Here is a 17,141-nt window from a genome sequence, read left to right on the forward strand (position 1 = left end):
GGGGGAAAAACTGAGATCGGGTTTAAGTATTAAGTTAACCTGCTGAGTCTTGGAAATAACTCTAAAATAATTTTACTCCTCGGCAGGAATATCTCTGCAGCTCTCTCATCCAGAGGATCTACTATCATGCATGTGTTTGTAACATAGCAGAGGGTGTATTCTTACTAAAGTCAAGCATATTGCCTTTTGTGCACTCTGAGATGTTTAAAGCTCAGATTAATATCAGAGCTGAGATTTAGAAACACGTGGAACATTCTGTATTTCCTCTTTTGTCTGTTGAGGAGTTGCTAAATATCAATGGTTCAGTATTTGTAGCACATGCGCATGCACGTAAACACGTTCACTTATAATATCGTGCCCTCATAAATTCACAAACATTTACACAGGCGTGCACAGACACACACACACACACACACTCACAACGGCCTACAACCACCACACGCGGGCAAACTCGTGTGTTGGTGTGTGTTCCTGCAGATCATTCAGTCAAACCTGCAGCTGATTGGTAAGATAAGAAAGCTGGGAAAGCCTTGGCAAAATAAAAGAACGTTCATTTCTAAATTTTATAAAGTGTACTCAGGAAAAAAGTTTTAGTGTATTTCTAAAATATACCCTGTATGTCACAGCCTGTGGGTTTCTGCTTCCATTTGTCATACTTGGTCATTTTGATTTCAGGAATCTGGGTTAGTTCAGCTTTGGCTCATGCTGGATCTCTGTTTCGTGTCCTTTTGTCTTCTTCCATTTACTCAGTTATACTCTTGTTTTCTGCTCAGCCTGTAAAACTGGCTGAAGTTACCCAAAGACCACCACCTGTCCTGTGTTAATCATCAGCCTCCTCAATATGAATGCTCTCAGTTTCCTTTTTTCATAGCCAGAGCCTCATTGTTGTTGTTCCCTTCTTGTGAGTTTGTTGTCAGTTTTGTGTTCCAGCTCTGCTCGATGTCTAGTTTTGTCTGAAGTTTTCATTTTTGGTGATTTCCTGTTTTGCATTAAAAGTACGCATTTGTCATACTGTCCCGTGATTTAGTACAACAAATAGATCTTTCGAGAGTATAAATCATGTTATCATGTACTGTAAGAGTACCTCTGTTGTGAGAGCAGTAAACTTTAAGGTAACTACTAGTTATGTTTAGGTTTTATTTTGTACTGTAGCTATACATACTGTGAGCTACACCACAGCTGACTGCTTATACCTCATTATATAGTCATATACTGTATACATAGACCACTTTGGTATTGCCCTTGAGTATAATCCAGGGTTTTATACCTGAAGCTATGCCATAAATCCACTATCAGTGGACTACACATACGAATTCACAGACCGACTTGGAATTATTAGGAAGTTTATTTCTAAGAGTTCTGTGTTGAAGCAGTGCTGCACACTTAGAAGACGGTACATTGGGTTTAATTCATTTTCATTTTCAATTCATTTTTATTTATATCGCGCCAAATACAACAAATGTCATCTCAAGGCACTTAGATAATAAAGTCCAATTCAAGCCAATTGGAATTCAATTAATTGTAATCATAATTATTCATAAAATAATCCAATTTGTTTATACAGAGCCAATTCAAAAACAATTTCCTAGCTAAGGAAACCAACAGATTGCACTGAAAACTTTTTGTTTTTCGGTCCAATCTCCCGTCCTGAGCGTGCCTGAGGCGACTGTGGAGAGAAACGACTCCCTTTTAACAGGAAGAAACCTCTGGCAGAACCAGACTCAGGAAGGGTGGCCATCCGCCTCGACCAGCTGGGGTTTGAGAAGACAGAAGGGGGGGGGGGGGGGTCACTGTAACACCATTCAAAGGATATCTGTTGGAACAGGGAAACACGAGTTAATGTCCACAATAATGTCACATATACATAAAGAGAGTAAAGTGAGGATAGGTGTGACAGATGAGGCCCCCCAGCAGTCTGGGCCTATAGCAGCTTAACTATGGGATGTTTCAGGATCACCTGAGCCATCCCTAACTATAAGCTTTATCAAAAAGGAAAGTTTTAAGCCTGGTCTTAAAAGTGGAAAGGGTGTCTGCTTCCCGGACATTTACTGGCAGCTTATTCCACAGAGAGGGGCCTGATAACTGAAGGCTCTGCCCCCCATTCTACTTTTAGAAACTCTGGGAACCTCAAGTAAACCTGCAGTTTGGGAACAAAGTGCTCTGTTAGGAAAATATCTTACAATGAGATCTTTAAGATATGATGGAGCTCGGTCATTAAGAGCTTTATATGTAAGGAGAAGAATCTTAAATTCTATTCTGAATTTAACAGGGAGCCAATGAAGAGAAGCTAAAACTGGAGAAATATGATCTCTCCTGTTAGTTCTCATCAGAACTCTGGCTGCAGCATTTTGGATCAGCTGGAGGCTTTTCAGAGAATATGTGGGACAGCCCAATAATAAAGAATTACAGTAGTCCAATCTTGAAGTAACAAATGCATGGACTAGTTTTTCTGCATCACTCTGAGACAAGATGTTCCTGATTTTAACAATATTACGAGGATGAAAGAAGGCAGTCCTAGAAACCTGTTTTATATGCGAGTCAAATGATAAGTTCTGGTCAAAAATAACTCCAAGGTTCCTCACTGTAGACCTAGAAGCCAAGGAAATACCATCTAGAGTAACTATATAGCTAGACAATTTCTCCCTGAAGCGCTCAGGTCCAAAGATAACGACTTCAGTTTGTCTGAATTTAGAAGCAGACAGTTCTGAGTCATCCAGGTCTTTATGTCTTTAAGACATGCTTGTAGTCTGACCAACCTATTGGGTTCATCTGGTTTTATAGATACCTCCTTGAACAGTCTGGTTGGGATTGGGTCTAAAACACAAGTTGATGGTTTAGAAGAGACTATTGCTGTTGTTAGTTCAGAGAGATCAACTGGGCAGAAGCCGTCTAAATACAAATCAGGTTCTAAAGATACTTCTAAAGCTGCTGTACTTGATGATACATCACTGATAATAGTGGGAAGGACTCCATCAATCTTCTCTCTGATAGAAACAATTTTATTGATAAAGAAGCTCATGAAATCATCACTGCTGAGAGTTAAAGGAATAACTGGCTCAGCAGAGCTCGGACTCTTAGTCAGACTAGCTACAGTGCTGAAAAGAAACCTGGGATTGTTCTTATTCTCTTCTATCAATGATGAATAATAAGCAGTTCTAGCTTTACGAAGGGCTTTCTTATACGTTATTAAACTATCTTTCCAGACTAACTGAGACTCTTCTAAATTAGAGGAACGCCACTGTCTCTCCAGCTTTCTTGCAGTCTGCTTTAAAGCACGCAGCTGTGAATTATACCAAGGAGCCAACCTCTTCTGACTGATTACCTTCCTTTTCAGAGGGGCAACATTGTCCAGTGCTGTACGCATTGAAACTATAGTGCTGTCAACAAGAGAGTCAAGTGCTGCTGGAGTAAAGTTTAGGTAGTCGTCCTCTGTCATATCTGCACATGGCAGTGAAGAAAAGGATGATGGAATTAATTCTTTAAATCTGGTTACAGCATCCTCTGATAGACACCCTCTATACGTAAATTTCTTCTCAGAAACTGTATAGTCAAGTAATGTAAACTCAAAGGTTATGAGAAAATGGTCAGATAAGACAGGGTTATGAGGGAACACTGTTAACTGTTCACTCTCAATGCCATAAGTCAGCACAAGATCAAGGGTGTGATTAAGGCGGTGAGTCGGTCTGTGAACACTCTGAGAAAATCCAATAGAGTCCAATATAGAATTAAAGTTCATATTCAGGCAGTCATTTTCAACATCTACATGAATATTAAAGTCACCCACTACAATGACTTTATCTGTACTCAGCACTAACTGGGATAAAAACTCTGAGAATTCAGACAGAAACTCAGAATAAGGGCCAGGTGGACGATACACAACAACAAACACAAGAGGTTTCTGGGATTTCCACTTTGCGTGGGAAAAACTGAGAATCAGATATTCAAAAGAGCTCAAACTAATCTTGGGTCTGGGACTGATTAGTAACCCTGATCTGATGATAGCTGCCACTCCTCCTCCTCTGCCTGTGGTTCCAGGAACGTGAACATTTAAACAGTCAGAGGGAGTTGCTTCATTAATGCTAACATGATCCTCCTGCTGCAGCCAGGTTTCTGTAAGACAAAATATATCAATATGATGACCACACATCAACTCATTCACTAACAGAGACTTCGAAAGGAGAGATCTGATATTCAGCAAACCACATTTAATAGTTTGATGTTTTTGTTCAGTTAAAGTTTTTGTTTTAATAATTTCTTTTTGCACAAGAGGATTTGCTCCTTTTGTGTTAATCGATTGGGTGGGTAGCAGCAGGTGGGAAGCTGCAGAGAAGTGTGTAAGACTACAACTCTGCATCCTGGTCTGAGCCCTGGGTTGTCATGTTTTAGGGTGGCAAATAAATTCATCCATATTTCTAGAAATGAGAGCTGCTCCTTCCAAAGTGGGATGGATGCCGTCTCTCCTCATCAGACCAGGTTTTCTCCAGAAAGATTGCCAATTATCTATGTAGCCCACATTGTTTGCTGGACACCATCTAGACAACCAGCGATTGTAGGAGGACATGCGGCTAAACATGTCATCACTGGTCAGATTTGGCAGGGGTCCAGAGAAAACTACGGAGTCCGACATTGTTTTGGCAAAGTCACACACCGATGCAACATTAATTTTAGTGACCTCCGATTGGCGTAACCGGGTGTCATTAACGCCGACGTGAATAACTATTTTACCATATTTACGTTTATCCTTAGCCAGCAGTTTTAAATAGGATTCTATGTCGCCCGCTCTGGCCCCTGGAATGCATTTGACTATGGCCGCTGGTGCCTCTAATGCCACGTTTCTGACTATAGAGCTGCCAATTACCAGGGTTTTTTCCTCAGCGGGTGTGTCGCTGAGTGGGGAAAATCTGTTAGAAGCGTGGACAGGTCGATGGTGAACAACGGGCTTTACTTTAGAGCTATGCCTCTTCCTGACAGTCACCCAGCCACGTTGTAATCCTGGCTGCTCAGGTTCTGCTAGGGGGAGGCTAATTGAGCTAGCTACGCTAGGTGGCTCCACACTGGCTAAAGGGACCTGGCTCGCTATCGGTTGATTTTCAACAGTGCAGAGCCGAGCTTCCAATTCAGATAACCTCGCCTCCAAAACTACAAAAAGACTACATTTGTTACATGTACCATTATCGCTAGAGGAGGCAGAGGAGTAACTAAACATTTGACACACGGAGCAGGTGAAAGCAGGAAATGGAGGAAGAGAACCGGTAGCCATGCTACGCTAGAGAACCAGACCACCGTTAAAAAGTGAGAATAAAGATTAAAGATCTGTAGGAGTGTGTTAGAACAGAACGGTAAGCTATAGAGTTTAACTATGCAAAATTGTGTAAGTTATAGATCGAAATAAAGTGATTATCAGTACTCCAAGCGGAGCAAGAAATTCCACAGTGCACAAGCAAGGTAACAGGAAGTGATGCAACACGTCTTACCGCAAAGCAAAGCGTCACAGCGTTCCCCAGAACAAATGCATGCCACCATCCGGTCTGCCCGGGTGACGTATTTATCCGGGTTGAAAACCGGATAACCCGGATTTTGTTACAGCTCTAAACACAAATGGAAGCCGTCTTTGCCGTTTCTGAGAAGTCGCATCTGAAAGATAGCATCTTAACTTTGTAAACCTTTTCAATCGGAACACGAGCCAGCTGAATCTATGCACAACTTTATGCAGACGCATCGCTTCAGACCATTCACTACAATATATGGCTGGATAAAAAAAAATGCGCTTATAAAACAAAGCTTACTTGGCAGAGGTCTGCACTCTCTGAGTGCATTTCTAGTTTAAAAATAAATTAAACAGGGGCGCTCGTGAGCAGACATGGAGTAGGCAGCATTTTTCAGAGCTCCTGCAGAATCAACAATATTTTTTTATGAAAACAGCTAAATATATGTGAAACTCAGCCTAAACGTTTGCAAAAGACAACACAGGGAGGCAAACGGTCTAACAGCACGCAGAGCGCCGATTTGAATGGCAGAAAAGCTCCAAAAAAACAAATACGGCGGCAAAGCTAATGCTAATAGGTCACGACCTACCATGAGACAAACGCCAGGTGTACCGAACCAGCCCACACCCACTCGGCCAAAAAACTCAGACATGACCGCTGAAGCTATCAAAGAGGAGGTCTTATCTTTTCTAAAATCATAAGGAATGAACTCAAAAGTGTGCTGGCGGATGACTTCAACACACTTAAATCGGAACTGCAAGGAATGCGGTCAGAAGTCGCCAATACTACAAAAGCAATGCGGGCAGAAATCGACCAGATCAGAACAGACATCATGGAGATGGGGGGCGGATAGTAGACCAGATATATTAATTGAAATAGAACAAACTCTTTATAGGATTAATATGATGGGGCTTACAGTAAATTTTATATGGGTACCAGCGCATTATGGAGTTGAGGGAAATGAAATGGCAGATAGAATGGCTAAACAGAGTGTAAAACAAGTAATGATTGATATTAATGTAAGACTGAGTGTAAAAGAGGTAAAGGGTATTATAAAACAAAAAATGGAAGAGAGATGGCAAAAGTTATGGGAGGAAGAAAGAAAAGGACGTTGGTTGTATAAAATACAACCGAAAATAGGGAAATGAGAAGAACAGAAAGACGTAGGAGAGAAGAGACAATTATAACAAGACTTCGAAAAGGACATAATGGATTGAATAAAAACCTATATATGATAGGAAAATATCAGTCAGGGAAATGTGAGTGTGGGGAAGATGAGACAATTGAACATGTTATATTATGTTTTAGGAATTATCAGGCTCAGAGAAATAATTTAATTAGAAATCTTAGTAGGATGAAAATGAAATTGGATATGGTAGATTTATTGCAAAAAGAATCAGGAAACAGAGGATATCAGGTCATTTTTTATTATTTAAAACGGTGTAGGTTATATAATAGAATTTAGTATTTATAAAGTATATAAATAAGTGTATATGAGTAGGGACTATGTAAAAGTGTAGGAATATGTAGATATAAGGGTGTATATGTGGATATGGGTGTATATATGATTGTATTGGTGTATATATATATATATATATATATATATATATATATATATATATATATATATATATATATATATATATATATTGGTATATATAAATAGGTATATATAATTGTCATGAGATCCACACTCCTTACCAGTTGTTGTCGGTAATACTGCTTTAAGTTATTTGCCAACCGCCAATAAAAAAAAAATTGTGTTCGATTTATTTATGTTTGTCATAAGGTTGATATCTGCTGTGTAGGTAACAAGTAAAGTAGCACACTACAAGTAGTCAATAACTTCCTGGTCTGACTTGTTAAAGAAAGGGATTTAATGTAAAATTTTTTCTCAAGTGCCCTCATTTGGTCTCTCAGCCTTTTTGAATTTTTCTTTGTTTGTGTGTGACTTTCATACCAATATGACAAAAAGGTTGTTTTTTCACTTTGCTTGTGCAATTTTGACAAAAGATAGAGGAGCCTCCAGGTTGAGTCATGCATTACACTGCACTTAACAGGTCACCCTTGGAGAAATATTTTGCCAAGGAGCGTGTATAATGCATAAGGAGAGCGTTTTGGTGGCAGAATGTTTGCGTTAACTCCCATAATACGCATAAGTCAGATCGTCCCTGGGTGGGCTTGAACCACCAACCTTTCGGTTAACAGCCGAACGCGCTAACCGATTGCGCCACAGAGACTCTGCCTGCTTTTTTTGGCAGTGGGCCTGGCTTCGAGCTTGACTGCCCCCTCATGGCGGTAGATGCAAGCGTTCTGAATTTTTGCATGATGAGACTTGGGTGAAATGCTGCTGATCTATGTCAAACTTGAACCGAAAAGTAGGAGGTGCTATACAGCAAGATTACCAGTTACAATACAATTGTAATATCTCTCATCAAACAGCTCAGCATGCTTTGGCACCTTAACTCTTGTCAACCAAATGACTTAAAGGATGACTTGTGGGTTCAGTGGGACAAGTTTCCCAGTACAGCTATCGATTTGCTACCAAACCTACAACTGGTTGCTGACCGGTAGATTTGTTGGTACACACACTCGTCCCTGGGTGGGTTCAAACCACCAACCTTTCGGTTAACAGCCGAACGCGCTGGCCGATTGCGCCACAGAGACTTGCTGTAGTTGACTGTGGGATTGGCCTCGATCATTACCACCTATCACCCCTTCGTTAGAGTGTGTGTTCGATTTATTTATGTTTGTTGTAGGTTGATATCTGCTGTGTAGGTAACAAGTAAAGTAGCACACAACAAGTAGTCAATAACTTCCTGGTCTGACTTGTTAAAGAAAGAGATTTAATGTCAAATTTTTTCTCCAGTGCCCTCATTTGGTCTCTCAGCCTTTTTGAATTTTTCCTTGTTTGTGTATGACTTTCATAGCAATATGACAAAAAGGTTGTTTTTTCACTTTGCTTGTGCAATTTTGACAAAAGATAGTCTGGGTGGGCTTGAATCACTAACCTTTCGGTTAACAGCCGAACGCGCTAACCGATTGCGCCACAGAGACTCTGCATGGCTTTTTTTGGCAGTGGGCGTGGCTTTCAGCTGGACCGCCCCCTCATGGCGGTAGATGCAAGCGTTCTGTATTTTTGCGTGATGAGACTTGAGTGAACTGCTTACTGCTGACTATGTCAAACTTGAACCGAAAAGTAGGAGGTGCTATACAGCAAGATTACCAGTTAAAATAGAATTGTAATATCTCTCATCAAACAGCTAAGCATGCTTTGGCACTAGAACTCGGTCAAATAGTCGACTTATTCGACGTCATAAATTCGTCAACATGATTAATTCACGTTTTATGCATCGCAAATCTTTTTTTTTGGTTGAAGTCCCCGTTCCAACCGACCTACTAGATGAACTCTCACTCCAGTCCAGTGGTGGCAGTAAATATGCACCAGAGTCGCCAATCGGTGTAGATGCCTTAGTTTAAAACGGAAGAAGAAGAATTCATAACGATGGCGGCGGCAAGCAGTAGTTGGAGCACTGAAGAGCATATAGCTAAAAAATCACGCACACAGTCTTCCAAAGTCTGGGAATTTTTCACCCTTAATGCTGTTAAAAATGTGGTTGTTTGCAGACTATGCAAATTTAATTTGGCGTACCACAGCAGTACATCAGCGATGCACGAACACTTAAAACGAAAGCACCCTGGAGCTCGTCAGGATGGCAGCAAAACACCGTAAGTTCTGTTGATTTCAAGATCCTCTCTGAATAAACGCTACGTTAGACTGTTGAGTTGTTGTCCAGTTATATTCCCGGCGTAAAAGTTACGTCTTTTAATTACGACTAGAACAGGTCCCGTGTTTGCCAGTTTAAAGCTGTTAGCGCTACCAGTCCCGACATGTTTCTTCTGTGTTATCTATTTGCTAACGACGGACGGTGGATTTTATACTCTGCCATTATGTAGTTCTAGCCTACCTGTTGACTGTCGAAATTCCACGATCTAGTAGCAACCAGATCCAAGTAGTAAACACGCATTACAAGTTGACAATTTAAATTACATAAATAATTTTTTAAGTTGAGCCTCTGAGATGGCTGTAGTATAGCCTACTGTTAGCTAAATGTATCATAATAACAGCAATGATGTGGACGATGCTATATTTTTGATTTGCTGCTGTGAATATTCATGTGCTTTATGTTTTTTGCCTTTACAGGAGTAAGCAAAGCAGTGTGGTGGACTTTTTTCATAAAAAGAACCAGGCACCTTGCACACCCCAGGAGGCTAGTGTGTACACAAACAGGATCGTCTCTATGATAGTGAAGGACATGAGGCCCCTTGCGATTGTTGAAGGTGAAGGCTTCAGTGAAATGATAAACACTTTCCACTCAGGATACACCCTTCCATCCAGGCGCCACTTCACTGACTTAATGGAGAAGAAGTATATGGTTACCATGGACAAAGTGAAAAGTGAACTAAAAAAAAAGCATTTCCAAACTATCCCTAACAACTGATGCTTGGACCAGTCTGGCCACTGAGGCACATTTAGGTGTCACCTATCATTTCATTCATGAAAATTGGGAGCTGACCTCGTTTAGCTTAACTACAATGCCGCTTGAGGAGCGCCACTCTGCTGAAAATATTGCCTCTTGGGTTGAGATGGTGGCAGATAAATTTGATTTCTCCCTTCGAGATGATGTACTGGCAATTGTTCATGATAACGCAGCAAATGTTGTTGCAGCTCTTCGCATCCTAGAGGAGAAACATGCGGTAGCATCACATCGTTGTGCCGGCCATACGCTTCAGTTGGTGGTAAATCATGCCTTGAAGAACAACCCCATGATCGACAGGACACTCGGGGCTGCACGGTCTCTTGTTAAGCATTTCAAGAAAAGTGAGCCGGCTAGCAGCAAGCTGAAACAGAAACAAAAATAGTGGGGTACAGCTGAGCATACCCTGCTCCAGGATGTGTCTGTAAGATGGAACAGCTCATGCTACATGGTGAGTCGCCTTTTGGAACAACGGTGGCCGGTGGTCGCAACACTTTCTGACCCAGACGTTACACAGCGTGGGAAGCAATCCATGGATTTGAGGAATGATCAGTGGATCTTACTAGAGGAACTGGAGCAGGTCCTCAAGCCTTTCGAACAGGCCACTGTTTTTCTCAGTGGAGAGTCCTATGTCACAATATCTGTTTTACCTCCACTGCTGAAGGGTCTCCATAAGTCTACAAAGAAAACCACATACAAGTCTGCTTCTGTGAACTCTTTTCAGATTGCTGCAGACCAAGAGATGAAGGCAAGGTGGGAGTCTGAGTCTGCTTTCAAAGAGAATGGACAAAATGTGGCCATCATTGCTGCTGCCCTTGACCCCCGCTTTCGTAGGATGAAGTTCCTGTCACCCGAGGATGCTTTGAAGGTACAAGTACAGATTCAGGCTCTGATAATTTATATCAAAAGAGCCAAGCAACAACTGGAAACGATTGAGCAGGAGCACTCGGCCAGTCCCCAGCAAAAGAACACCTCTTTGCTGGACATTCTGCTTGGCTCGGACTCTGAGGGGGAGGGCAGCACTGAGGATATTGGCCAGGAGGACAGTGGTGAGGGTGAATCTGTGAGAAATGAGGTTCTTTTGTATTTTGGGGAGAATTGCATTCCAAGGGATACTAGCCCACTTCAATGGAGGAAGGAAAATGCAGGAAGGTTCCCCAACCTGGCAGTTCTAGCCAAATCCTACTTGTCTGTGCCTGCAACCTCCACTCCATCAGAACGTCTCTTTTCAGATGCTGGACATATTGTAACCAAAAAAAGGGCAAGTCTGACGCCGGATCATGTTGACATGTTAACATTCCTCCACTCCAACCGTCAAACTATATCTTGAATTCAACACACACACACACACACACACACACACACACACACACACACACATACTGTCATTTATTGTTTATGAAATCATCTGACTTTTGGGGTGTTTATGAGGTCACACCTTTCCCTTTATACAATTTTCATATTACCTATAAAAGACAAATCTCACTTCAAAAATACCAATTTACATTCAGAACATACACACATTTCACAGGTTTATGAGCTCAGAACAGAATGGTGGTTTACGGAGCCATTGATGGTTTATGAGGTCTGTTTACAAAAATATACAACTCTGAATTATTCATGGTTTAAGGAGACATTTAAGCATTGTGAGACCAGGACACATTTAATTGCAACATTCCAAAAAGAAAGGGCTCAAAGAGGAAATAGAGAAGTTGTGTAAAAGTCAAGGCCTCAGACGTGCCAGTAGTCACTGGAGCAGTTGGGTTGGGACCACCAAACTGTACGAGTGTCTGGGAGATTCCACAATCAACTTTAGAAATATCAACCCTGAAGAACTGTCTTAAAGCTGCGGTCGGCAACTTTTTTTTAGTCATATTAGCTTGAACTGTCATGGGATTCTGGAAGTAGAATATTAAATAGGCAGAGGGGGAGGGGTTTGGGGGGCGATTCGGACCTGAAAGTTGTATCAGTTCAAATTTTCCGACTTTAGACTCGCAATTTTGAAAAGCTGCCGACAGCAGCTTTAAAGGCACAATGTGCGATTTCTGGCCAGGAGGTGGCGATATAGAGTAAAATCAACCTCCGTTCAACCCCAGGCAGTAGAAGAAATCGCTGGTCTGGCGCTGGCCCAGCCCCCGCGAGTAGCCCCTGACTGCAGACCGCAGATCGGGGCGGAGATCAACGTTGAGGGGGCGGAGCTCAACGTTGAGGGGGCGGAGCTCAATGACTCCTTTGCGGGTGCCATCTGGTGGCGGTGCTCAACGTTGATGCTCAACATAGAACAACACATTGAACCGCAGAAGAAGACTGTGTGGAGGAGAATAAGTAGATTTGTTTTTTAATGTGCTATTTTGCAATATTTGTGACAGACAAGGAAGAAAGTAACTTTTTTTCATTTTAAAAAATGCTATGCTCTCTGTGACGATGTGTTCTTAGTTATTAGCTTAGTTATTATCTTACACCACGGAGACGACTTAGAAACTCAGCGCTAACTTTCAACAGCATGTGGTAACTTCTGGTTTTCAAAAATAAACGAGAACTGTCAATTTTTCATTTAAAAAAGAGAGATGTGTGTCTCATAAAATTATTCATAGTACTATGCCCCTACACTCGTTTTTTTAAAAATAAACAACACCAAAGCTTTGAAGCATGCTTCAAACTCACTGGAAAAATTGTCTAAAAAAAAAAAAACAAAAAAAAAAACGTTTGAGCCCTTCTACTGTGCAAAAACTATTTTTCTTGAATAAAAACATGTGAAGCAACACAAGCACCCTCTTTATTACACCAAGCACACTCCCAAAGAAAATATGAATGACAAACCAAAATTTTTCACATTGTTTTTAAATTATTGTGTTATTATATACAGAAGAGATGTATCATATTTGCTTTATTTGGTGCAACAATCGCTACTGCCAGTATATGTAACCCAAGGGAATTGAATGAAGCTTCGTGTAGTGAACCACTTTGAGACAATGGTTCAAAATGATTCAATTTCCATCACCAGCTGCAGGTTTTTGTCCCAAACAGGCAACAGTAGGACAGTCTTGACTCAGATAATCAGCTGATCTCAGTCTGCAGATAGTTGATTGGTCAAACTCTGTGCTTATATATATAGCCTGTAATTATCTATCTAATATATATAATTGTTTCATATATATAATTATATATCTAATATATATTATTATAATTGTTTTATATACAGTTATAATTGATTCCTTATTTTAGGCAACTCGGAGCTGCTTGCTGTTTGTGAATGTGCTGCATGGTCTCCGCCACCAGATGGCACCCGCAAAGGAGTCATTGAGCTCCGCCCCCTCAACGTTGAGCCCCGCCCCCTCAACGTTCCGCCCCCTCAACGTTGATCTCCGCCCCGATCTGCGGTCTGCAGTCAGGGGTACTTGGCCCCCGCCGGCCCACCCTGCCCCCACCCCACTCACTCCTCCTCAGAGCAGGCTCTTCTTCTGGTTCTTTTACTGCCTGGGGTTGATTTTACTCTATATCGCCACTTCCTGGCCAGAAAACTGCCGGTCTGGCGCTATCAGTTTAGCATGCTAATTCTGCAGTAAAACTCAGCTATGCTGCGTATAAACTTTGGTTAGGACATGCCAGTAGGATTATTTCTGCACACTCTTATGGTATGTACAGGTGTTTTTTGTATGCAATACACTTCAAAATGACATTAAAATCGAACATTGTCCCTTTAAGAACAACTAAAATGCTGCTCTAAATCCTCAACCTCAAGCCCCCTAAAGTTGAGTTGTAGTTTCTCCTGTTTAAACAGCCTTTTGTCTTATTCTAACATGTCATTTACATTTGGATAAAATGTGATTTATATAAATCTTGGTTGCACAACAGCATAGTATTTTGCATTGTCACTTCAAAGCTCTTTATGTCTGGAAAGTAGAGTCTTTTTGCTGTGCAGGTCTCATTATTCCTCCTCACATGTTTTTGTTTTCTTTCATGAACTCCACCTTCCTTCTACAGCTTCCATGTTAGGTTAAATGCTGCTGAACTGAAAGTAAAATGGCAATGAGTGAATGTGACTATTGATTTTGTGCTTCTCCGAGGGGCTAATACATTTTCTATATTTCCTTAACTCCCACTTCTCACAAAAACTTGAACAGGCTCCAGAGGGTAAAATGTTCCAGTGCAAATATTAGGAAACAGGCTATTAAAATTACTGAAATAATTGTTGTTACGACCCAAGGGTCGTATCTAGTGTGTGTGTTAGGACTGCAGCCAGGTGAGTTGGTGAGCAGGTAAATTGTCCCAGCTGTAGGTAACTAGTTCTAATCAGCTGGGCTGCTTTAAAAGATGCTGGAAGACGTGCCAGGGGGGCCAATGGGTCCAGCTATTGTTGGAGTGTGTTCCAATAGCTTGTGCAGGTTGTGGGAAGCGTAACTCTTTCAGTGGAAAGAGGTTAACAGTTTGATATTGGGTTTTGTTGGTCTGTTAATCATTTAGGTTCTTGTTTGTCCTCAGCAGGTTCCGTTGGGTTTGTGTTTTTCTTCTAGGTTTTGGTTGAATAGTATTACTTTTCTTTTGCAATAAATGACCTTTTAAACATCAGCCATCAGTTCTCATTGTTTTATTTCCTCAGCTCGGAACACTTTATTGTTACCCCGTAACAATTGGGGGCTCGCCCGGGATCTGGGGAAATATACAGAAGCTGATTGGCTGTGTGTGTGTAGCGAGTTGTTTGCTGACGTGTGTGTGGGATTCCCAGTAAGGACAGGTGAGTGTCCAGCTGAACTGAGTGTTCTTCCTTCGGGCACTCGTTTATTATTTTGATTTGTTATTTTCGGGGCGAATCCTGGGTGGAGATTCACTCTCTGTTGGGGGCAGGCGTTTCAGGGCTTGTGTTGCCGCTGAAGTTGTGCCTTTAAAGTCGCCTCGTGCCTGGCAAGCCTCAGAAGATAGACAGGTGAGTGGTGGGGGGAGGCAGGTACTGGGGATTCTGTGCACGTGACACGGTGGTATACAAGTCGGCTGGCGTCTTGTTTGTTATTTGGACTACTTTGGTGAGTAACTGTAGCTTATACTATGGCAACCTTTGATCTAGCTTTGTTTGTAGCAAATCCTTCGGTGGATCAGCTGGATAAATTAAGGAAGCGAGATTTACATGACGTAGCCGAGCATTATGGCATCTCTGTTGCTAGCTCGCTACGTAAAGCGGAGTTAAAAGGGATTATTGTGAAAGCATTGGTTGATGCCGGTGTTCTCTCCCTTACCTTGCCAGTAGATGGACAGCCTGTTGATTCGCAGGTTGGCGTTAAATCCGCCGCACCCTCAGGTGAGAGTGGCACTGAGCCACCGGTGTTGCCTTTTGTTTCCCCTGTTGTGAAGGCCAGCCGTGTGGGTGAAGGGCCAGTAACTTTGCCACAGTTTCAACCATTTTCTGTGGAATCTCCCATGGCATCCCGAATCGATGCCCGTATAAAAGTCCGTTTAGCTCGCCTCCAACTTGAGAAAGAGGAGCGAGAGCAAGAACGGGAGCTCCAACTCCGGGAGAGATTGGAACTCAGCAGGTTGGAAGCAGATACTAAGATCCGACTTCGTCAGTTGGAGTTGCAATCGGGAGGTTCAGGGAATTCTTCAGACAAATCTGTCCACTTGCAGACAGAGTCCAACGCTGAGCAACCGATTGAGGTAAGCAAATATATAACATTAGTTCCTGTTTTCCGCGAGGCTGAAGTCGAGTCTTACTTCAGTGCATTTGAGCGCATTGCGAGTGCTCTGCGCTGGCCAAAAGATGTGTGGGCGATTCTGTTACAGTGCAAGCTGACTGGTAAGGCTCAGGAAGCGTGCGCTGCACTTTCCATCGAAGATAGTTTGAGCTATGAGAAACTTAAGAGTGCCGTTCTTCGTGTTTATGAGTTGGTACCTGAAGCCTACAGACAACGTTTCCGTGGTTTACAAAAATTGTCCCATCAGACACATGTTGATTTTTCAAGAGAGAAATGTATGCTGTTTGATCGGTGGTGTTCAGCCTGTGAGGTGGGCAACTTCTCTGCTTTACGTGAACTTCTGTTGGTTGAAGAGTTTAAGAACTGCGTCCCTGAGCGAATAGTAACCCATTTAAATGAAAGGAAGGCAGTTACTCTTCACCAGGCTGCTGTGCTGGCAGATGAATTTGTCCTCACTCATAAAAGCAGTTTAAATAGACGAGGATCTTCTCCGACCCGTAATCTGGCCAGAGTTGGAGGTATGCAGCAAAGTGTGCGCGCCCCCTGTTCTCCACCCAGCCCAAAGGCCGAGAGGAAATGTTTTTACTGTTTTAAAACAGGACACATGGTTGCTGACTGTAAAATGCTGAAACAAAAACAACTGGCAGCACCCCCAAGCAAACCAAAGGGTGTGGGATTAATTAAAACAGTGCACCCTACCAAACACTTTCCATTTGAGTCAGAGGAATGTTTTAAACCTTTCACTTTTAAAGCATTTGTGTCACTCACTGGAAATGCTAGTGATGAGTGTCCAGTTAATGTGCTGCGGGACACAGGTGGTTCACAATCATTTATTCTTTCAGACGTCTTACCACTAAGTGAGAGGTCGGCTTGTGATTCATCAGCAATAGTGAGGGGCATTGGCATGGAGTGTGTGCTTGCTCCCATGCATCGGGTTCATGTGAGGTCAAGCCTGGTAACTGGGTTCTTTTCAGTGGCGGTTCGAGCCTGTTTACCGATGGAGGGCATTCATTTCATTATGGGAAATGATCTGGCTGGTGGGAAAGTGTATCCCACACCAGAGGTGGTGAGCATGCCCATCCCTGATACTGAGCCCATCGATGCAACCAAAGGGAATCCACATGTGTTTGGGGTTAGTGTACTCACCCGAGCACAAGCTCGAAGGCAGGATAGTGAATTTTCCCTGTCAGACTCTTTATTTGCAACTGTCTTTGCTGAAGACAAGTTGTCTAATATGTGCATGAAAAGTGCGGACAAAAGGCCACAGGATACCGAGAAGGTTGAACAGACTCCCAATCTCACGGTTCCGTTGAGCCGCGATGCATTGGTGCGGGCTCAGAAGTCTGATCCGTCTTTAGCAAAATGTTTTGCAGCTGTTTTGCTTGCAGAGGATGGTGCCAAAAGCAAAAAGCCAGTTTATTTATTGCAGG

The 17,141-nt window shown here is 42.2% G+C and overlaps 2 non-coding genes across 2 annotated transcripts; both read right to left on the bottom strand.

Annotated features, from left to right (window-relative positions):
- Positions 1–7,652: 7,652 nt before the first annotated feature.
- On the bottom strand, positions 7,653–7,726 carry trnan-guu (transfer RNA asparagine (anticodon GUU)). Its single transcript has one exon. It is a non-coding gene; the product is annotated as a tRNA-Asn (tRNA).
- Positions 7,727–8,079: 353 nt separating this feature from the next.
- On the bottom strand, positions 8,080–8,153 carry trnan-guu (transfer RNA asparagine (anticodon GUU)). The gene has a single exon. It is a non-coding gene; the product is annotated as a tRNA-Asn (tRNA).
- Between the last annotated feature and the right edge of the window lie 8,988 nt (positions 8,154–17,141).

Source organism: Odontesthes bonariensis, chromosome 8 (assembly GCF_027942865.1).
Source record: "Odontesthes bonariensis isolate fOdoBon6 chromosome 8, fOdoBon6.hap1, whole genome shotgun sequence".
Classification (NCBI taxonomy): Eukaryota; Metazoa; Chordata; class Actinopteri; order Atheriniformes; family Atherinopsidae; genus Odontesthes; species Odontesthes bonariensis.